At 37.1% G+C, this 23,559-nt stretch overlaps 1 long non-coding RNA gene across 1 annotated transcript; it reads left to right on the top strand.

The window, feature by feature from the left end:
* The first annotated feature begins 256 nt into the window (after positions 1-256).
* Positions 257-14,615, top strand: LOC134480278 (uncharacterized). The gene is made up of 3 exons (XR_010054652.1): positions 257-351; positions 10,763-10,911; positions 14,511-14,615. It is a non-coding gene; the product is annotated as an uncharacterized LOC134480278 (long non-coding RNA).
* Positions 14,616-23,559: the final 8,944 nt, after the last annotated feature.

Below are 23,559 nucleotides of genomic sequence, written 5' to 3'. Positions count from 1 at the left end.
AGGCTGAGGAGGTCACATAAAACAAAACTATCCCGGGAGATTTTTTAAAAAATATAAAATGATAGAAGAACAGATTCAGCTTGGCCTGATGAAAGTCATCCTTAGGCTCAACTCTCATCTTGGTCCCTTTGTTTCCCTTGAATGATCTCCCAGAAGGGCATAGTGAACACCACAATTAGAGTGTCACAATGAACTTTATCAGAAATGCCTGTGTCAAGAATGCATGTGTTTACAATAATCTATCATTCTAATTCTAGGGAGCCATCTTTGTTTTCATGATTGGGAATTGGCCCTTTTTGGTATGGCACGCAAACCTTCATTGGCAAAACATTTTGTCCAAGGCACAAAGAGGTAGGGAAGTGGAAGGTAAATCATTTTGGTATATTTTGACTTAAACATATCTCTAAGCAGAATACCAATTTACTTCTTTTCATCAGGATGCTTGCTATATATGGAAGAACAAATATACATGGCTTATAGGCCACTTGTGAAAAAAACTCCATATTGCCAACCAATTAATATACCTGATCAATTGGAACCTGCCATATTTACTCACAGGTTCTAAGTATTTTTATTGAAGGATTTCTTCATTTTTATTCTTGGATTTTTGTAGTCACAGTAACACTGTAAGTGGATAAGGAATTTTTTTTCCTGTGAAATCACAAACCTGGAATCTAGAAATAAAGTCCAGTACAGATGAGAGAATGAACACACTTTTCAGAGAGAATAGAAAATTGAGTGGCAAGGTACACTGAAAATAAACACCCCTTTCCTTATTGAGATTGAGTACTTTTCCCTTGTCGCATTATTAGATAATATAACAGAACTAAACCACAGATGCTAGGATTCCATTAGTTCCTAGAGAAATGCTTCAGCAGCATTTAGCAAAGTCTTCAGTTTGTGCACTTTCCAATTTAGAAGTGGGCATCACTGTGGTTAGATTGTCATTTTTCCTTCTTACATTGCTAATAAATGATTCAGTCACACCTGTTCTTGCTGAACTTAGGTCACAGTCTTGTTCTCCCTTTGAGTCTGACGTACTACTGGCCTTATTGTAGATATCAGTTTGCTTTCCTTCTCTGCAAACATGGTATCCTTCCTGATGATGCTATTTCTTGTCACTTTGCAGCTACTATCTTTGCCCAATGAAAGCTTGATACATTTAAAATGAATGGTCATGTGAGAGTTACCCAACCCCTTTATAAAGTAGAAGCCTACATTGAGTTGAAACAGGAGTATTTGATAAGTGACATTGCTGAATGTCATGGAGACAAGAGGCTGAGGTCATGCTCTGCACCATGTGTAGCCATAGAAATGAGCATTGATACTATGGTGGTTCAGGCAGTCGAAAAATTGAAGTATGAAAGAAGGAGAAACTTACCAGATACCAAAAGATGTAACTTTTGGTACCAAAAGATACAGGGGACATACCTACTAGGTAAACCACTTCCAAGCATGTAAGAAAACATACCCCAGATGAGAAACATTTAATCCCTGCACTCAGATGTGGAGATGAGAGTCTGAGACAGTAGACTTTGGAAGCTCATTGGCCAGATATACTGACTTACACAGAAGTGAACAAAGGATACTGTCACACATAAGGTAGTAAATAAGATCAAATGGCTGATGTTTTCCTCTGACTTCCATATAACTGAGACATATCCTTCACTCTCTCTAGAACACCGTCATTCACTGTAGCACACAAATTTGTCCTGTTATATAGCTGATATATTACCAATTCAATAAGAATTCAGTAGGATACTAAATTAAGAATAGTTCTACCCCCAAGGACCCTTCAGTCTCCATCTGTGCCCAGAACTGGAAATGTCCCATAGCCCTCAAACGCAGAACCTGCCCTCAGAGAGATGGTCTGCCAGTAGCACTCTCCCTTCTGAGCCCACAGGTAGAACCCCAGATTCTCTCTAATGACTATCCAAAAAGAAACCCTCTGGGAGTACACAAGACACGGGAGCTGCAGGATAGCTTAGAAAGGGACGCTTTAGGTCTCCATCTGAACCAAGAGCTGGGGCTGTCCCACAACCTGCCCCAGAAAGGGCTGGTCACCCAGGAACACTCTCATTCCTAAAAACACAGGCTCACAGGCTCACAGACTCACAATAGGCAAAAGCTCCAGAAAGAGACAGCAAGATAAATTAACATCAGAGATAACAAGATGACAAAATACAAGTCCAAGAACCTAAGCAAAAGAGTCCAAGACTACTTGGCATCATTAGAAGTAGTTCTCCCACCACACCAAATACTGGATAATCCACCACAGTTGAAAAAGCAGGATTTGGATTTAAAATCATGTCTCATGGTTATGATAGATGATTTCAAGGACATAAATAACTCCCTTAAAGAAACACAGAAGAACACAGGTAAGCAAGTAGAACCCTTAAAGAGGAAATACAAAAATCCCTTAAAGGGTTAAAGGAAAACAGAACCAAACAGGTGAAGGAATTGAACAAAACCATCTAGGATTTAAAATGGAAATTAAAAAAAGAAAGAAAGAAATCACAAAGGGAGACAACCATGGAGATAGAAAACCAAGGAAAGAGATAAGGAGTCATAGACAGAAGCATCACCAACAGAATATAAGAGATAGAAGGGAGATTCTCAGATACCATAGTTCACATTGAAACAATACTCAAAGAAAATGTAAAAAGCAAAAAGCTCATAACCCAAAACATCCAGGAAATCCAGGACACAATTGAGAAGACCAAAGGTAAAGATAATAGATATAGAAGAGAACAAAGATTTGCAACTTAAAGACCAGTAAATATCTTCAACCAAATTATAGAAGAAAATGTCCCTAACCTAAAGAAAGAGATGCCCATAAGCATACAAGAAGTTTACAGAACTCCAAACAGATAGGACCAGAAAAGAAATCCCTCCCATCACATAATACTCAAAACACCAACTACAAAAAACAGAGAAAGGATATTAAAATCTGTAGAGGAAAAAGATCAAGTAACCTATAAAGGTAGACCTATCAGAATTACACCAGACTTATCAACCGGGACTATGAAGGCTAGAGGGCCCTTGACAGATGTCATATAAACTCAAAGAGAACACAGTGCAGACCTAGATTACCATATTCATCAAAACTCTCAATTACCATAGATGGAGAAAACATTATATTCCATGACAAAATCAAATTATCATAATATCTTTCAACAAATCCAGCACTACAAAGGATAACTCCAACAAAGGAAGGAAATTATAACCTAGAAAAAGCAAGAAAGAAATCTTGCAACAGACTCAAAAGAAGGTAGCCACCCAAACATAATTCCACATTTAACAACAAAAATAACAGAAATCAATCACTATTACTTAATATCTCTTAACATCAATGGACTCAATTCCTAAATAAAAAGGTACAGACTAACAGCCTTGATACATTAACAGGGCACAACATTTTTCTGCATATAGGAAACACACCTCAGTGACAAACTACTTAAGAGTAAAAATAACTTTCCAAGAAAATAGTCCCAAGAAAGAAGCTAGAGTAGTGATTCTAATATCAAATAAAACTGACTTTCAACCAAAAGTTATTAAAAAGGTAAGGAAGTACATTTCATACTCATCAAAGGAAAAATCTACAAGATGAACTCTCAATTCTGAACATCTATGCTCCAAATGCAAGGGCACACACATTTATAAAAGAAACTTTACTAAAGCATACATTGCACCTAACACAATAATACTGGGAGACTTCAGTACACCATTCTCATCAATATACAGATCATGGAAACAAAAACTAAATAGAGGCACCATGAAACTAACAGAAGTTATGAATCAAATGGATTTAACGGCTATCTATAGAACATTTCATCCCAAAATAAAATATACCTTCTTATCAGTACCTCATGATACCTTCTCCAAAATTTACCACATAATTGATCACAGAACAGGACTCAATAGATACAAGAAGATTGAAATAATCCCATGCATACTATCAGATCACCATCTACTAAGGCTGGTCTTCAATAACAACAAAAATAAGAAAAACTCGTATACACATGGAAGCTGAACAACACTCAACTAAATGATATCTTGGTCAAGGAAATAAAGAAATGAAAGACATTTTAGAATTTATTGAAAATGAAGGCACAGCATACCCAAACCTCTGGGACACAATGAAATCAGTGCTAAGAGGAAAATTCATAGTTCTGAGAGGCTCCAAAAAGAAACTGGAGAAAGCGTACAGTAGCAGGTCGAGAGCACACCTGAAAGCTCTAGAAAAAAAAGAAACAAATTCACACAAGAAGAGTAGGTGGCAGGAAATAATCAAACTCAGAGCTGAAATCAACCAAGTAGAAACAAATCAATGAAACTAGGAGCTGGTCCTTTGAGAAAATAAGCAAGATACATAAACCCTTAACCAGACTAACCAAAAGGCATAGAGTCAGTATCCGTATTAACAAAATCAGAAATGAAAAAGGAGAAATAACAGAAACTGAAGAAATTAAAAATAAAAAAATCAGAACCTACTACAAAAGCCTATACTCAATGAAACAGAAAGTGGGGAATAGCTTTGAATACAAGGGCACTGGGGAAATTTTCCTCAACAGAACACTAATGGCTTATGCTCTAAAATAAAAAAATGGACAAATGGGAATCTCATAAAATTGCAAAGCTTCTGTAAGGCAAAGGACAATGTCAATAGGACAAAATGGCAACCAACAGATTGGGAAAAGATCTTTACCAATCCTATTTACCGACAGAGGGCTAATATCTACTATGTACAAAAACCTCAAAATGTCAGATTCCAGAGAATCGTATAATCCTATTAAAAAATGGGGTACAGAGCTAAGCAAAGAATTCTCAGCCGAGGAATACCAAATGCCTGAGAAGTACCTAAAGAAATGTTCAACGTCCTTAGTCATCAGGGAAATGCAATCAAAACAACTCTGAGATTCCACCTCACACCAGTCAGAATATCTAAGATCAAAACTCAGGTGACACTAGATGCTGGTGAGGATGTGGAGAAATAGGAAAACTCCTCCAGTGTGGGTGGGATTGCAGACTGGTACAACCACTCTGAATATCACTTTGGTTGCTCCTCAGAAAATTGGACATAGTACTACCTGAGTATCCAGATATACCACCCCTAGGCATATACTCCAACAGATAACAAGAACACATGCTCCACTATGTTCATAGCAGCCTTATTTACAACAGCCAGAAGCTAGAAAGAACCCAGATGTCCTTCAACAGAGGAATGTAAATGTGATTCATTTACACAGTGAAGTAATACTCAGCTATTGAAAACAATGAATACATGAAATTCATGGACAAATGGATAGAACTGGAAAATATCAACCTGAGTAAGTCACAAAAGAAAACCACACATGGTATGCACTCAGTGATAAGTGGATATTAGCCCAAATGCTTGTGATCCCTAAAAAATAATTCACAGATCATATGAAGCTCAAGAAGAAGGATGACCAAAATGTGGATGCTTCAGAAGGGAGAACAAAATACAGGAGAAAATATATGGACAAAGAGTGGAGCAAGGACTGAAGAAAAGGTCATCCAGAGACTGCCCCACCTGTGGATCCATCCCATATACAGCCACCAAAACCAGCTCTGCACTTTAGAATGCTTGTAAGAGGCTCAACATTGACAGTAGGAATTATAAAAAACACATATTGCTGGAGAGGTGGCTCAGAGATTAAGAGCACTGTCTGCTCTTCTAGAGTTCCTGAGTTCAATTCCCAGCAACCACATTGTGGCTAATCAGCATCTGTAATTAGATCTGTGGCCCTCTTCTGGCCTGCAGGCATACAGCCAGGCAGAAAAGTGTATGACATATACATAATTATTAAATAAATAAATATTTTTAAAATACCTATAGCCGATAATCACATGAATAATTAATATAAAACTAGAAACAAAAATAGAAAAATTAATGTTATTGAGTGATATATTACATGTGCTTTATGCTACAGTATAACAAAACCATTGACTATGTTTATTAATATTGTTGAGTTAAATGTTACAAAATAAAATAACTCCAAAGCCAGAATATGTTTGAATGGATGATCAATACTAACAAAATGAAGCATTTGTCAACATTATTATGTGTGATGAAACATGACCAAAGCAACTTGGGAAGGAAGTCATTTATTTAGCTCACAATTCAATATAACAGTTTGTTATCAAGATCAGTAAGGGAAGGAATTCAAGCATGTTTGGAACCTGAAGGCAGGAGCTGGTGCAGAGACCATAGAGGAGTACCACTTGCTCTTTCCTTCCCATGGCTTGCCCAGACTGCTTTCTCATAAAACCCAGAACCAGTGATAGTCCCACTCAAAATGGAATGTAAACTCTCCCATCAATCACTAATTAAGAAAATGTCTTCTGGGAGAAGCACTTGGTCCTGCCAAGGCTGCCCTCCCCCTAGTGTAGGGGAATGTCCGGGGGTGGAATGGGGGGTAGTTGGAGAGGGGAACACTCTTATAGATAAATGGGAGGGGGATGGGATAAGGGGCTTATGTCCAGGAAACCAGGAAGGGGAATAACATTTGAAATGTAAATTTAAAAATCCAATAAAAATAAAATAAAACAGAAAGAAAGAAAGAAAGAAAGAAAGAAAGAAAGAAAGAAAGAAAGAAAGAAAGAAAGGAAGGAAGGAAGAAAGAAAGAGGAAATGTCTACTGAATGACCAATCAATAACGGACCCAACCTGAAACCCATACCATAGACAAGCAGCAATTCCCGACACTATTAATGATACCTCCTTATGCTTGCAGATAGGAGCCTAGCATAACTCTCCTCTGAGAGGCTCTACCCAGCAGATAACTGAAATACATGCAGATATACACAAACAGTAGATGGAGGTTGGGGAGCATGTTGGAAGAGTTGGGGGAAGGATTGAAAACCCTAATGAGGATAGGAACTCCACAAGAAGATCAACAGTGTCAACTAACCTGGGTCCCTGGGGCTTTCAAAGACTGAGTCACCAAATAAAGAGCATATATGGGCTGGACCAAGGCCCACTACACATATATAACATAGAGCTGTCTTAGCTGGAGAGGACATATATAATCCTACAAAGACTTGATGTGCAGAGGTGAGGGGATACCCAGTGGCCCCCACCCTCCCCTATGCTAAGAGGAGGGTTATGGAGAAAGGACTCTATGAGGAGAGTACAGGAAGGGGACAGCATTTGAGATGTAAATAAATAAAGGGATAGATAGATAGATAGATAGATAGATAGATAGATAGATAGATAGATAGATAGATAGATAGATAGATAGATAGGAAATGCTTCCTAGCTTCCTTCCAACCCAGACATATGGAGGCATTTTAATAAGAGCAGATCCTTCCTTTCTGTAAATCCAGCTTGTGCCAAATTGACAAAAAAAACTAGCCAGTATAGATGAACTATCTTCTGTCTTAACATTCTAGAGTAAATTTAATACCTACCAGAAGCAAATGATATAAGAAATTTTGTATTCATGATCAACAGACTGGTGATGACCAGAGCTTGAATCCAAGAAGAGGAAGGAGGAAAAGAAGGAAGGGAAGAAGAAGAAGGAGGAGGAGGAGGAGGAGGAGGAGGAGAAGGAGGAGGAGGAGGAGGAAGAGGAGGAGGAGGAAGGGGGAAGGGAGGAGGAGGAGGAGGAAGGGGGAAGGGAGGAGGAGGGAAGGAAGAAGGAAGAAGAAGCTTTTAACCGTGTAATCCTTCTCCCCTTTTACCAGTTACTAGCACATGAACAAGTTTTGTTGAGCTCCTCATAAAGCTAATCGGAAACAACATTATACACTGTGAATCCCGGTCAAGTTATAATCTCTTTCTGGCTGCACAGCAGCACTCAGCATTTAACTAGACCTGTATGAATTGAGGAAAATGCTTTCTTATATGTTATAATAATATAAATATTGAAAAACCTAGGAAATCAACATCGATGGCCTCAGAGAATTTTTATCTTATCAAAGTTATGCTCATAATCAAGGCTGCTATCCAGTCCTTTTTATTGTAACTCACAGCTTTGGTGTGGATTCATTGACAGTGCTTAACAGTTAATTTTTTCAATATTTGTCATATACCACATTGTAATTAAATATTTTCTAATGCCATGTTTGATCACTAGAAACAAATTCATCACTAGTATTTATTTTATTTTACTGCAGTATACAACTTTTCTCATTTAGTTAAACATAATTGCAGATCATAAATAAAGACAATAAGCAATAAAAATATATATCTTCTTATAAGAGTATGCCGAACAGTTTTCCATTGTATATGCAAATGACATTTTCACAATCAATTCATCTGCATAAAGACATTTAGGTTGTTTCTTTTTCTTAGATGTTGCAAATACAGTGAAAATGAATATGGCTTTGGACATAAGCCAAATCTAATGACTGACAAAAAATGCACAGAGATTCTTATTGGAGAGTATCAACAGGGATTTAAAAGCTTCTGATTCCTTCCAGAGACAATAGGAAAAAGGAAAAAAAGTAGCATTGGAGCATATAAGTACAAGGCTGTAATCAGAAAGAGAATGGTTTATAACTGATTAAAAACTCATGCTATGTAAGAGTGGATCCCATAAAGACAAATGGAACCAACAGCATAATGACATGAGCCCAACTCAAATTCTCCAAAAAATATGTGTGTATCAAAGTACTGACATGCAAAGAACTCCTGAATTCCCCCCATGCTTTTCAATTTAGTTTGTTATCATTATCTATTGAGACCCATTACTTGAATTAAAGCATATCTTCACAAACATACCTCTATTCGGAAAAGTCCTACCACTCACCTCTAATGCAGCTGATGTGTATCTTATCTCTGAAGCTTGCCTAAACCATGAGGAGGCCAGGATCAAGACTTATAGAATTGTGAATTGACTCTGCAATTGAACAACTATTCAACCAGATACCTTAATATCTTAATAAAATGCTGAGATGAACACTCTTTTGGCATTTATATCACCAATCAGATTCACAGACATTAGCCTCTTCAAACACCATGATATCTGGTAAAGCCTCTTTAACTCTCTTTTACCTATTCCGTAACCCACATACAGACACACACATATGTAAATATAGAGAATATGTGATCCGCAAACCTTGTTAGGAATGACATTTGGAATAAAAGAACTTTGTTTACCAATGGCAAACTATCAAGTGAAACTGGGACTACTTGGCAAAATGTGGCCAATGAAACTGTTAATTTATGAATTCATTGTTACTCAATAAAGCTGGCAATATATAGTTTCAGGAAAAATGTACTCAACCTAACTGCATCTGTGTTTATGTATGGGCATGCGGACATGTCTATCTATTCAGGGTGAGTCCCTGAGTAAACTCTAACTCTTTTTCCTCAGAAGCTATTAATTTACCTCATCTTGCCAGGTATAGGTGAGACGTCACAAGCAACTGATTTTTACTGACTTAGTCTATATAAAACTATATAGTTTTAGTGGCATTTTACTCACAGATAAAGATAATAAGCACAGTTTGAAGTGTTTTTTAACTATTTGTTAAGAGAATGACTACATGAGCATTTTGATTAAAAAGAAACTGAAAACTCATTAGCACAACAGACCAACCAAAGTAATAACTATACGCTTAAAGAGAAGAACACATTACAGGGTAAAATCATTGGTCCTACCTACCTACCATCTAAATACCTGGTACATACAGTAGAATACCAAGAGGCAAATAACTTACCACTATAAGAAGACTTCTACTCAGTTTGTTAACAACCACTAACATTAAATAGTAATTATGTTGCTATTTCCTCAAGCATTCCGTAATATGCACAAAGCCTAACCTCCTTTAGTATGGCTGGATGGTCCTATGCTATATTCCTTCAGTTGATGCAAAAAGGGTTCAGATTTAGCCTTTAATGTTGTGACTGGTTCTTCAGTGTAGTAGGTGAATTAACATAATACCTTATCTAAATATCACCAAGATATATTTTGGCATCTGTCTAAGATATCACACTCAATGGCGTAATCGCCTTTGAGCTTCTTGAACTCTTTAATCCTCTTGTGGCCACTGTGTAGTCTGCATATGTAACACTAGTATACATAAGAGAGAGAAAGAAGGAATTAGTATCTCATTTGTAGACTTCTATGGAAGCCAGATTAGTAATTAAAATAGTTATAAAAGATTTGTGTTTGCCTGTGGCCACCTGTCATTCTACTTGAGATTGCTATTCATTGGTATCAATGAATCAATACATTCTGATACTGTAGAAATAGAAGCATGTGTCTACCTGCTTTTCTGGAGTAATATACACATAAAAGTAGGTGTTTCTTCCTTAAAGTCTAGAAGTAAGTTCTTCCAAGGAAATCTAAAATAGATACACACAATTGTGTGCTTTACAGAAATCCTAGATGTGCTTTAGTGAATTTATAGTTCTAATTAATATTATTCATGATACAAATGGTTCTTTATAAAGAACCATAATATAAAGTTGATGATTACTGGAAAGGGGAAATAACGGAAATGTAAGATAAAGCTGAATCAAAAGATTATGGAGTAGCAATAAATAAAATAACTTCTATGGGCTGTAGAGATGGCTCAGTGGTTAAGAGCACTGGCTACTCTTCCAGAGGTCCTGAGTTCAATTCCAGCAACCACAGGGTGGCTCACAACCATCTATAATGGGATCTGATGCTCTCTTCTGGTTTGTCTGAAGAGAGTGACACTGTACCTATATGTAATAAATAAATAAAAGTAGCTTCTATGCCCATGTGTTTGAGGCTCTTCCCCCTTTCTCTTCTATTCATTTTAGTGTCAACCAGTCAGACACCCCAGAGCTCCCAGGGATTAAACCACCAACCAAAGTGTACACATGGAGCAACCCATGGCTCTAGCCACATATGTAGCAGAGGATGCCTTTGTCTATCATCAATGGGAGGAGAGGCTCTTCGTTCTGTGAAGGTTTGTTGCCCCAGTGTAAGGAAATGCCAGGGCGGGGAGGCAAGAAGGAGTGTGTGGGTGGGTGGAGGAGCACCCTCATGGAGGCAGGGTGTGTGGAGATGGGATAGGGGTTTTCTGGAGGGGAAACCAGGAAGGGGGATAACATTTGAAATGTAGATAAAGAAGATATCCAATTAAAAACGAAAAAAAAGAGTACAATATTGTAGAGAGATTTTTCCATTAAGTTTAAGTCCAGGATGGCAATCTAAATTGCCAAGTTATATCTCAAAAGTCTTGCAAATTCTAGATGCTAGTGTCCTTATAATTTCTGCTCTTTATTCAGACACATCTCACTTGACTTTTTATTCATTTTAACTGTACAAAGGATCTTATTTCAGGAATATTTGTATTTTTATTAAATAGTGCCACATACCCCAACTCTCAGAATGTTTTGTGACCTGTATATACCAAAAAATCTATAAATATTACCATACACTGAATCGTTCAGATTTGCTTTAAAATATTAAATAAAATATAAAAAATCTTTTCAGAAAAAAAACTTCTTTTAAATGTATTCTTCTCTTATAACATAAAACTGAAACATGGCCTCCCCCTTCCTCTATTCCTCCCAGTCTCTCACTCCTACCTCTCCCCTCTCCCAGATCCACTGGTCTTCTATTTCCCTTCACAAAAGGGCAGGTCTCCCAGGGAAATCAATTTAACATGACCTAACAATAAGACTAGGCACAACCCTCATATCAAGGCTGGAGAAGGCAACCCAGTAGGAAGAAAATTATCCCAAGGACAGGCAAAAGATTAGAGACATCTCCATGTCTACTGTTAAGACTCCAACAAAAACCCAAGCTAAACAGCCACAATTTATATAAAGAGGACATAGTGTCGACCAATATAGACTCTATGATTGCTGCTTCAGTCTCTATGAACCACTATGGTATTCTCAACCCCTATCTCCAGTGATCCTTCCTCTACCTCTTCCATGGCTCTGCTAAAGCTCCCCCTAATTTTTAGACATAGTTCTCTCCATCTATTCTCATCAGCTGCTGGAAGAAACCTCTCTGATGACCACTGAACTAAACACTTATTTATCAGTATCACAGAATATAATTAGAAATTATTTCATTCACTTATTTTTCCACCCTTGGCTAGTTATGTTTGATCCTACCTTAGGTCTCTGGTTTCTCTAGCTTCCCGTTCCTAGGTAACCAATAAATATTGGTCATGGGCTTGTTTTAAGAGTGTGGGCCTCAAGTGAAACTAGTCATTGGTTGGTTATTCTCACAAGCTCTGAGTCACCATTATCCCAACATATCTTGCAGACTTGTATATAAAAAGGATTTGTTGATGGATTGTTGTCCCAGTTCTACTACTGGAAGCCTTGCCTGGTTACAGAAGATGGCTGGTTCAGGCCCAGTTCCCACCAGTTTTAGAAGCCCATACTAAGGTCACCATAACAAATTCCAAGAATTGTCCAACTCCACTAGATTTGGACATCATCTCCCCATAAGCTCCCCAATTCTAGTTTTCTCTTCTGAACTCTTTCCCTCTATCTATCCTTCCCATACCTGATTCCTCCTGTTCCCATTCCCACTTGACCCTAATACACACTCAAAACCTATTCTATTTATGCTTCCAAGGAAGATCCAGGCATCATCCCTTGAGACCTTTTTGTTATTTAGGCTGTCTGAGTCTGTGTACTGTAGTATGATTATCCATTGCTTAATAGCTATTGTCTACTTATAAGTCCATACATACCATGGTTGTCTTTCCGGGTATAAGGTTGCCTCATACAGGATGATTTTTTTTCTAGTCCATCCATTTGACAGCAAATTTCATGATATCATTTTTAACATCTGAATAACATGCCACTAATTCCAAATTACAAATCTTATTACAAATAAAGTTGCTATGAACATAGTTGAGCAAGTGTCTCTGTGATATGATAGAGCATATATGCAACAGTGGTATAGCTTGGTCTTAAGGTAGATTAATTCAAAATTTTCTGAGGAAACACCATAGCTACTTCCGTAGTTGCTGTATAGGTTGATGCTCCTACCAGATATGGAGGAATGTTCCCCCTTGCCCTACTTCCTCATGAGCCTGAGCTGTCATTTCTATTTTTTGGTCTTAGCCATTATGACAGATATAGGATGGTATTTCAAAGTCATTGGCATTTGCATTTCCCTGATGGCTAAGGATGATGAAATTTCCATTAAGTATGTTTTAGTCAATTGAAATTCCTCTACTGAGAATTCTCAATTTACACCTGAACCCAATTCTTTTTTTTCCTTTGTTTCTTAAATTTATCAAATTTATATCCCAATATCAGTACCCCATCTCCTCCTAATATTCCCTCAGACAGATCCTCTCCCCATTCCCCCTCTCTTCCTCTTATGAGAAAGAAGAGATCCCCCAGGTATCATCCTACCACTACCACCCTGCACATCAAGTCCTCTCAGGACTAGGTACATCCTCTCCTACGGAGGCCAAACAACGTGGCCCAGTTTGGGGAACAGGATTCTCAGGCAGGCAACTGATTCAAGGACAGTCCCAGCTCTAGTTGTTGGGAGACCCACATGAAGATTAAGCTGCACACATGCTACACATGTGTGTGAGGCCTAAGTCTAGCCCATCTTGGATCTTTGGTTGGTGGTTCAATCTCTAGGAACCTCCAAGAGTCCAGATTATTTAACTCTGTTGGTCTTCCTGTGCAGGTTCTGTTTTCTTTGTAACCCTCAATTCTTCTGTTAACACTTTTACAAGACTCCCTGAACTACTTATCTAATGTTGGACTGTAGATCTCTGCACCTGTTTCCATGAACTGCTGGGTAGACCCTCTCAGAGGACAGTTATGCTGGGTTTCTGTCTGCAAGCATATCAGAGTAAGATTAACAGTGTAAGAATTTGGTTCTTGCCCATGAGATGGGTTTCAATTTAGGTCAGATAGTATTTGGCCCTTTCCTCCATCTCTGCTCTATATTTTTCCCTGTACATCTTGTAGGCAAGACACATTTTGGCTTGAAAGTTTTGTGGATGGGTTGCTAATCCTTTCACTGGGAGTATTGCCCATCTTCAGGAAGTGGTCACTTCAGGATTCATAACCCCTAATGGTAGTCTCAGTGAGAATCGCCCATAGACACCCTGCCCCTGATCCCAACCCCATCGCAGGTCTCTGGCAAATCCTGATGCTTCACCAGACCATGCAGGTTTCTGTTCTCTCTCCCTGTTCTTCTTACATCTGATGTCCCCCACCCTGGGCTGTTCCTCCTTCCCCATCTCACCCAGTACCTTTTCTTCATCCACCTCCAATATCTATTTTATTTCTCCTTCTGAAAAACATTCCAACATCCTCCCTCAGACCCTTGTTATTTGGATTCTTTAGATCAGTGAATTGTAGCATGGATATCTCATACTTTGTGGAGAATATCCACTTATAAGCGAGTACATTACTCTGCCTGTCCTTTTGCATATGACTTAACTCACTCAGGATTGTATTTTCTAGTTCCATACATTTGCCTCCAAAATTCATTATGTCTTTGTTTTTAATAGCTGAGTAGCATTTCATTGTGTAACTGAACCACATTTTTTTATCTTTTCTTTAGTTGAGGGACATCTTGGTTGTTTCCAGTTTCTGACCACTATGAATAAAGCTACTGTGAACAGAGTTGAGGAAGAGTCCTTCTATAATGGTGGAGCATCTTTGGGGTATGTGCCCAGTAGTGGTATACCTGGGTCTTGAGGTACAACTATTCACAATTTTCTGACAACCTACCAAATTAATTTCCAGAGGGGTTTTACAAGTTTGTACTCCCAACCAGCAATGTAAGATTGAACATTTCTTTAAATGTAGCTTAGCCATTTGATATTGATAATTTACTATTTAGATATGGGCTGATTTCTTAATGCAATTTTTGGATTCTTAATGTCTAGCTTCTTGAGTTCTTTATATAGTTTGGATATTAGCCATTTATCTGCTATGTAGCCGAGGGAAATAATTTCCCATTCTGTATGATGGGATTGTGTCTTACTGGTGCTATTCTTTGCATTGCAGCAGCTTTCCAATTTCATGAGCTCCCATTTACTAATTGCTGATCTTAGTACCTACACTTTCAGAGTATTCTTTTGGAAAACATTTTCTGTGCCAATGTATTCAAGGTTGTTCCGTGATTTCTTTTCTTTCAGCTTCAGTGTATCTGGTTTAAGGTTGAGGCCTTTGATTTACTTGGACTTCAGTTTTGTCCAAAGTGATAAACATAGGTCTATTTGCATTCTTTTACATAGAAATAGCCAATTATGCCTGTACTATTTGATGATAATTCTTTCTCTTTTAATTGTGTATTTTTAGGTTCTTTATCAAAAATTAAGTGTCTATAGGCATGTGAATTTTTGTTTGTGACTTTAATTTGACTCCTATGATCTACTTGTTGTTCATTTTTATACCAATATAATGTGGATTTTATTTGTATAGCTCTGTAGTACAGCTTGAATTCAGGGAAGGTGATATCTCTAGATGTTCTTATATTGCTGCAGATTATTTTAGCTATCCTGAGATTTTTTGTTTTTCTATATGCATTGTCATATTGCCTTTTCAAGGTCCGTGAATTTTGAGGGGATTGTATTGAAACTGTAGTCTTCTTTTGGGTGGCCATTTTTACTATATTAATTCTGTTATATAAATTCTATCAAGCTATGAGCACAAAAGATATTTAAATCTTCTGATATCTTCTTCAGTTGTTTCTTCAAAAACTTGGAGTTTCTGTCATATAAGCCATTCCCTTGTTTGGTTAAGGTTACCCTAATATATTTTGTATTATTTGAAGCCATTTTGTAAGGTTGCTTTCCATTTACACTCTCATCTCTTTTGTCATTTTTATATAGGAGGGCTCTTGATTTTTTTTAGTTAATCTTGTATCCAATCACTATGCTGAGGTGTTAATGAGCTGTAAAGATCCCAGGTAGTATTTTTGGGTTGATTTTTGGGTTGCTTTTTTATAGTCATAGCATCTGCAAACTAGGATACTTTGACTTTTTTCTTTCTAATTTGTATCCACTTTAGCTCTTTCGGTTATTTTTGGTTCTAGCAAATACTTCAAGTGCTATATATGTATATATATATATATATATATATATATATATATGTGTGTGTGTGTGTGTGTGTGTGTGTGTGTGCACATTATGATTACAAGTAATCATATATGATATAGAAAAATTGTTTTCTTGTTCCTCATTTTGGTGGGGTTATTTAAGTTTCTGTCCATTTAGTTTGACATTGGCCATAACCTTCCTATAAATTGCCTTTATTATATTTAAGTATTTCCCTTGTATTTTAACTTCTCCAGATCTTTTATCATGAAGGGGTGTTAGATTTTATCAAAGGCTTGCTTTTTTTGACATCTAATGAGATGAATATGTGGTTTTTTTCCCAAGCTGGTTTATATGGTAAATTACAGTAATTGACTTTTTTTTTTGTATGGTGAACCATACCCGCATCTCTGGGATGAAACCTACTTGATCATAGCAAATTATTCTTTTAATATGTTCTGCAGTTAACTTTCTGAGTTTTTTGTTGAGTGTTTTGCATCTCTGCTCATAAAGGTAATTGGCTTGTAATTTTATTTATTCATTGAATATTTGTTTGGTTAGATTATTAGAGTAACTGTGGCCATATAAGATGATTTTGGCAATGCTTCCTGTTTCCATTGTGCTTATTGCTCTACTGAAATTGATTATCAGATCTTGATTTAACTTTGTTATGTGGTATCTTTTGAGAAAAGTCTTCATTTCATTTAGATTTTCCAATTTTGTACAGCAAAGATTTTTGAAGCAAGATCTAAAGATTCTTTGGAGTTACTTGGTGCCTGTTTTTATGTTCCCCTTTGCTTTTCTGATTTTGTTACTTTTTATATTCCCTCTCTGTATTTTAGTAGTTTGGCTAAGGGTTTGTCTATTTTGTTGATTTTCTCAAAGAACAAACTTTCCATTTCACTACTTTTTGTATTGTTCTCTATTTTATAGATTTCAGCCCTGAGTTTGATTGCCTACTTCTTTTGCTTCTACAGTTTTCATGTACCCTGTTAAGTTGTTAGTCTGAGATCTTTTGAGTTTACTTATATAGGTATTCAGTAGCATGAATTTCCCTCTTCGTATTACTTTCATGGTGTCCCATAAGTTAAGGTAGGTTGTTAATTCATTTTCTTTTAATTCCACAAACTTATTCATTTCTCTTTGTACATCTGTCTTACTCCCACTGAAAAACGCAGTGGAAAGAATTGGATGCCCTCAGAGTCAAATGATTTATCTAAATCAAAGTAAGTCATTTCTCATGTCACCCGTATCCTTTCCAAAGAGAAAAAGCCCTGCGTTTTCATTGATTGAAAGCCAGACTGATTCTGCCCAAGTTGCCATGAAGACCACAGAGACCACAGGGTAGTGGTCTATTATTTTTACACAACATGACTGCTATGTTATAATCTATTTCCCAGATTTCTGACTACATTGACAGCTAAGGTAACTGTACCTTAACAACTAAAAATCAGACATCTAAACTCAGTTTCTAGCAACTTTTTCAGATGTAAGCTTTCATGGGTTTAATAGATTACTTTACCTAAACTCAGTTTTCATTGATTAAATGCTTCATATTACCTCTTCTTGCTATATCACTGTCCTAACATTAGAATTCTTATAAATTTCCCTAACTCTAATAAAACATTCTACTGTAAGATCCAACTACGTAATCACAAGTTCTTGTTCCTTCTACTCCAGAAAAAAGCTCATCTTAAAGAATGTGCATGTGGTTAGCTCATGTTATTATCTCTTTTGTGAATTTATAAGCTACAGGAAACCCACTCAAATCTACCTCTCATGGACAAAATACACCCCACCCAGATAAGTACATCTGCCTAAAGTTGCACTTACTGCCTGACCCAGAGGGTGGGTTTCAAATGTACATCTAAGAAAAATATTTTCTTTATCTGAAATGCACTTAACCTTATTCTCTACCTATAATAAATGTATATGTGTGTTTCAGCATCTTCTCAAGTCCAGAAACTTTCTACATCTAGGGCAGCTGCAAAGAAGCAACCTCCAGATGCCCCAACATTTTCTCACAGACACCTATGCTTCTATTGGACCTGCTCTGTCTGCCCTAGCCTCAGATGGTTCCAAAAACTCTGGACAGAAAGGAAGCAGCCAATTCTTAGACTGGACAAACATCATCCCCATACCTATTCTAGGTTTCCTAGAGACACGTTGACCAAAGGCTAGCAAGAAATAGCTAGAGATCATGACAACCCGATTCTTGCTTCATCATTACCTCTTTCTAATTGTTTTCCTTTTTAATTAAAACAAAACATTTTATCTAAGCTCTGCCCCACAGCTTCCTGGCAACAGCCAGGTATGCTTGACTCATAATAAAAGGGGCTGCTTGCCCCCTTTTCACTCTCTTGCTCTCTTGCCTTTGCCTTCCTGTCCCTGTTCTGTCCTCCCATTCCCCGTCCCCCTTCTCCATGTGCTCATGGCCAGCCTCTACTTCTCAAATCTCTCTCTCTCTCTCTCTCTCTCTCTCTCTCTCTCTCTCCCTTTCTCCCTCTCTCCTCTCTCTCTTTCTGCCTTTCTCTGTCTCTACCACCCTCTTGAACCCCCTCCCATGCTCTGAATAAACTCTATTCTATACTATACCGTTGTGTGGCTGGTCTCTCACAGGGAAGGGATGCCTCAACATGCTCCGGCTGAGGCACCCTCTTGCCCCATACCTGATCACACCTCCATAGAACATGTCTCCACTCTCTTCATCTTTTTATAAACACATCACCATATCATTAAGTAGACACTGGTTCAGTATCTGTGAGTTTGTAGGCTTCCTATTGTTTCTGTTGTTGAAATCCATGCTAGTCTAACAAAATACAGGAGGTTATATCAATTTCTTGTGTCTGTTGAGGTTCATCTTGGAACTGAGAATGTGATCAGCTTTGAAGAATGTTCTATGAGATTTTAAGAAAAAGGTGAATTTTTTGAGTGGCTCTGTGTGTTAGGTCAAATATTTTGTAGATATCTGTTGAGTCCCTTTGGTTCATATCTCTGTTATCTCCAGTATTTCTCTATTTAGTGTTTGTCTGGGACACCTGTCTATTAGTGATTATTCAGTATTGAAGTCTTACACATTCAATATGTAAGAGTTGATGTGCGATGTACGCTTTAATAATGTATCTTTTAAAAACATGGTGCCCTTGCGTTCAGGCTACAGATGTTGAGAACTGAGAAGTCGTCTTGGTGGGTTAGTCTTTTAATGAGTATTACTTGTCCTCCGACTCTTGACTAATTTTTGTTTGACTTCTATTTTATTGGATATTAGAATAGGTACAAAGCATGCTTCTTAGGTCCATTTGCTGGAAATCATTTTCCAAACATTTACTTTGAGGCAATGTCCCAATTTGATGTTGAAGTGTATTTATTGTATGTAGCAGAAGGCTGAATTTTGATTTTGCATCCATTCTATTAGTCTGTATCCCTTTTTTTGGAAAATGAAGTTCACTGATGTGAAAGACCTGAAAATTAATTCCTGTTATTTTGTTATGGGTGATGGTATGTGAGTATGTTAGTAGATATCTCTCTCTCTCTCTCTCTCTCTCTCTCTCTCTCTCTCTCTCTCTCTCTCTCTCTTTGTGTGTGTGTGTGTGTGTGTGTGTGTGTGTATTTGCTTCCCTTATTTTTTATGAGTATGAGATTATTTCCTCTATTTTCACGGGTATAGTTAACCTTGTTGGTTTGTAGTTTTATTTCTAGTACCTTTAGGTCTGGAAATCAGGATAGATAATTTTAAAATTTTGATTTTATTACAGAATAACTTGTTTTCTCCTTCTACAGTGATTGAAAGTTTTACTCTGTATAGTAATCTGGGCTGGCATCTGTAGTCTCTTAGAGTCTTCAGGCCATCTATCCAAGCCTTTCAATCTGAGGATTTAGAATCTCAGTTGAGAAGTCATGTGTAGTTCTAAGAGGTCTGCCTTTGTGTGTTACACATCATTTTTTTCCTTTTAATATTCTTTTCTTCTGTATGTTTAGTGTCTTGATCATTATCTTGTGAGGAGTATAGTGAGTTGTCCTGATGTTTGAATTTTGATGTTAATTCTGCTTCCTCAAGAGGAGTTGCCCCTGACAAAAAGTCAATCATATATTCACGTGATCTCATGTAAAACTTTTCCGCATTTTAACTGGTCAATAAAGGCTAGAGCCTGTCTTTAGGCAGTGGAGGGGAAAGGTGTGACAGGAAGCTTCGAGAATGAGTGGGGGCAGGTAGAGAGGAGAATGAGAAGGAAATGAAGGAGGATGGAAGAAGAGAAGGAAAAATACAAGATGGGGCAGAACCATATGGTCAGAAGAAACTACAAATAACAGAGTCTCATAGCTAGAAAATTAGTTTATATAGTGCTAGATCTGCCCAGACTAAGCATATAGCTTGTAAATATAAAACTATATTGTATATGTTTTTATATAAGCTTATTAGGGTTAGAAATTTCTGCAACAAGGAGACTTTCTTTTCTGTTCCAATCTATTTGTTGGTCTATAATCTTTTGCCTTTATAGGTGTGTCATCCCTTAGGTTTGAGAATTTTTCTTCTTGTGTGATTTTGTTGAAAATATTTTCTGGACATTTGAGCTGAGATTTTTCTTCTTCTTCTATTCCAATTATTTTTGGGCTTTGTCTTTGTAGAGTATGCCAGAATTCCTGGATATTTTATGTGAGGAATTTTTATGTTGGTATTCTATAGTATCTTCAATGCCAAAGTTTATCTTTTTCATCTCTTATAGTCTGTTACTGATATTTGTGTTTATACTTCCTATTCACATACTTAGTTCTTGTATTTCTAGGATTCTTTCAGTTTTTGTTTTTATTATTGCCACTATTTTTATTTTCAAGTTCTTAAACAGCTTTATTCATTTCCTTCAACTGATTGATTTTTTCTGAGCTTTCATAAGGGATGTAATTTATTCAATATTTTGCTTGTGTATTCATTGATTTCCTAAAGAGATTTATTCATTTTCTCTTTAACGACTTCTATCATCTTCATAAAGTGGGTTTTAAGATCATTTTTCGTATACTTCAGCTGTGTGGGCCTATTCAGCACTTGCTAATGTTGGATACCTGAATTCTGTTGGCAACATACTGCCTTGGCTATTGTTGATTTTGTTCTTACACTGGCATCTAGGCATCTGCTTTGGGGTGATTGTAGGGCTAGGTGTCAATTTCTGAGTTTGGTTTTTTGTTTGTTTGGTTGGTTGGTTGGTTGGTTGGCTGGCTGGCTGGCTGGCTAGTTTGATTCGGTTTACTTTGGTTGGGTTTTCTTTTATTTATTTATTTTTGATTCCCCTCATCCACCCAATTTTCTGTTTTTTCTCTGGTCTTTTGTCAGAGTGGCCTGTGTTTGAGCAGGGTTTATTTAATGGAGCTATTTAATGGAGTTCTTGTGGCTAGGGTGGTTCAGCAGGAGTGTATCACCCTAGTTGAGGATTTGAACATGGTGATGATGAGGAGAAGGGACATTGGGGATAGGGTACTGGAGAACGAAGGATGTGAGCATGGTCCCAGAGAATTCATTTATCTGGAGTTCGGTAGGCCAGTGTGGCAGGTGGACTGGGACATGACAATAAGGAAGGGATGCACCATTGAGGGTCCATTGGGCAGGCACTGAGAAAGCAAAGGTAGTCTTTAGATGGTCGGTATGCCTTTGGTCAAGGAGGCAACCTACACAATATTTATCTACAGGTTTCCATGACAAGAAACAGAGATATTGTTAGTGATAGGGTGAATAGAAATTGAGAGCAGGCAATCTGTTGGCAAGCAATCTACCTCAAGTTCTGGCAACAGCCTGGTCTTTAATTCAGAAGGTTACCTTTGCTGGAGTTGGAAGTTCTGGACTTCAGGGCCTCTGATCCAGCAGGCTGCCTCTGTTGGAATTGGGAGCCAATATATGGAGACGAGAAAAGGAAGGGCATTTGGGAGTATGGCGAGTGGGCACTGAGAGAGCAGGCAACCTACCTGAAGTTCTGTAGTATGTTAGTATCTTGTCCAGAAGAGTAACTACACTGTGGTTGGGAGATCAAATTTTATGAATAGTGTGAGAAGGATAGTTGTGAGAAGGTTGGGTGGATATATTCATGTAAGATGTGCTGTAGCACTATAAATTAAAAGCATAGAAGACTTATTTAGTGGAAAAATAAGATTTTCTCATTCTTGCAAAAGACTTAGACATCTAAGTAGACACTTGAACTCCCAGCGACTACAACTGATAAAGTATCATCCATGCTGCAAGATAGTTAAAATTCCAAGAGAACTGAAGAAACAAACAATATTGAAAGGTATAAAATACATACCTTAACTTATAATGCAAAGCAATCTGAATGACAGTAGATAGCTCCATAGGAACAGAAAGAGGCCGAAGCTGATTGGATGAAGCAATTAAACACAGTTGCCATAACCAGGAAGGCTACCTTTCTGAATTAAAAGAAAATGAAGACTTATTAAGCTAAAAACAAATTCAATAAAATCAGGATCAGTTATACAGCACTCAAAATAAAATTTATGGAATTCTCAGAAAAAGAGAAGATAACAACAAGCCCTAGGTCATAGAAGTAAACTAAAAGTGGGAAATACTTTGACTGGGAAACATCAAAATGGATCCAGGCACGGTAGAACACATCTATGATTTCTGTACTTGGAAGATATAGGCTAGTAAATGAAAAATTCAAAGTTTGCCTTAGCTGTGGCCGAAGTGAGTTGAAAGCTGTGTTGACTGACAAGAAATCCTGATTTATTCACTGCCTATAAGAAATACTGAAATTTTTAAATACAAACAAAAAATAAAGACGTTATAATCTAAGCAAGTGTAAAAGAAGCAGATAATCAGCATAGTAAATTCAAAGTCCATTATATATTGACAGAAAGAACAATAATGAGAAAAATGAGAGCAAATAGGTATGCAATGAAGGTTGGTGCAAATTATACCACAGAGCAAACAGTATTAGACATTAATATCACCATCCAATTATAATTAATCATATAAATACCTTATTCACACCAAAACATTAACAAATATATTACAAAATAATACATTGTAAATTAAATGGTCTTGCTGAGTAGGTATAAAGCTGATTTCACCAAGAAACAGCAGAATAAATCTATCAGAAACTCATAACGTTCTATTAAATGAAATATGTTCTAGATGGCAATCCAAATACAAAAAGGAGAAAGAATGACACTAGAAATTAAATTGTAGAATGTATAGACTATATAGAATCATGTAGAAATAAAGCTGCCTTTAAAATGATTTATAGTTCACTGAAGGCATCAAGGATCATTAGGTAAAATATATACATGCAATGGAATTCTACTCAGATGCAAAGGCTATTGAAATCATGAATTTTGCTGTAAATGGATGAAACTGGAAAATATTATAATGAGTGAGATTAATTATGGCCCAGAAAGGCAAATGTTAACATATTCCCTCATATATAGATACTACTTCCAAAACTTTAATTTTCAGTGTATAACTTGAAATAACAAGAAGTTAGGAAAGTAGAAGGGAACATAAAGACAAATAGGACAAGAAGCATAGAATGATGCAGGTACTATAAAAATGTTGGTAGAAATCTTTGG

Source organism: Rattus norvegicus, chromosome 9 (assembly GCF_036323735.1).
Source record: "Rattus norvegicus strain BN/NHsdMcwi chromosome 9, GRCr8, whole genome shotgun sequence".
In the NCBI taxonomy this organism is placed as follows: Eukaryota; Metazoa; Chordata; class Mammalia; order Rodentia; family Muridae; genus Rattus; species Rattus norvegicus.
Note: the sequence above shows the minus strand (reverse complement) of the source record. Positions and strands in the feature narration are given on the sequence as shown.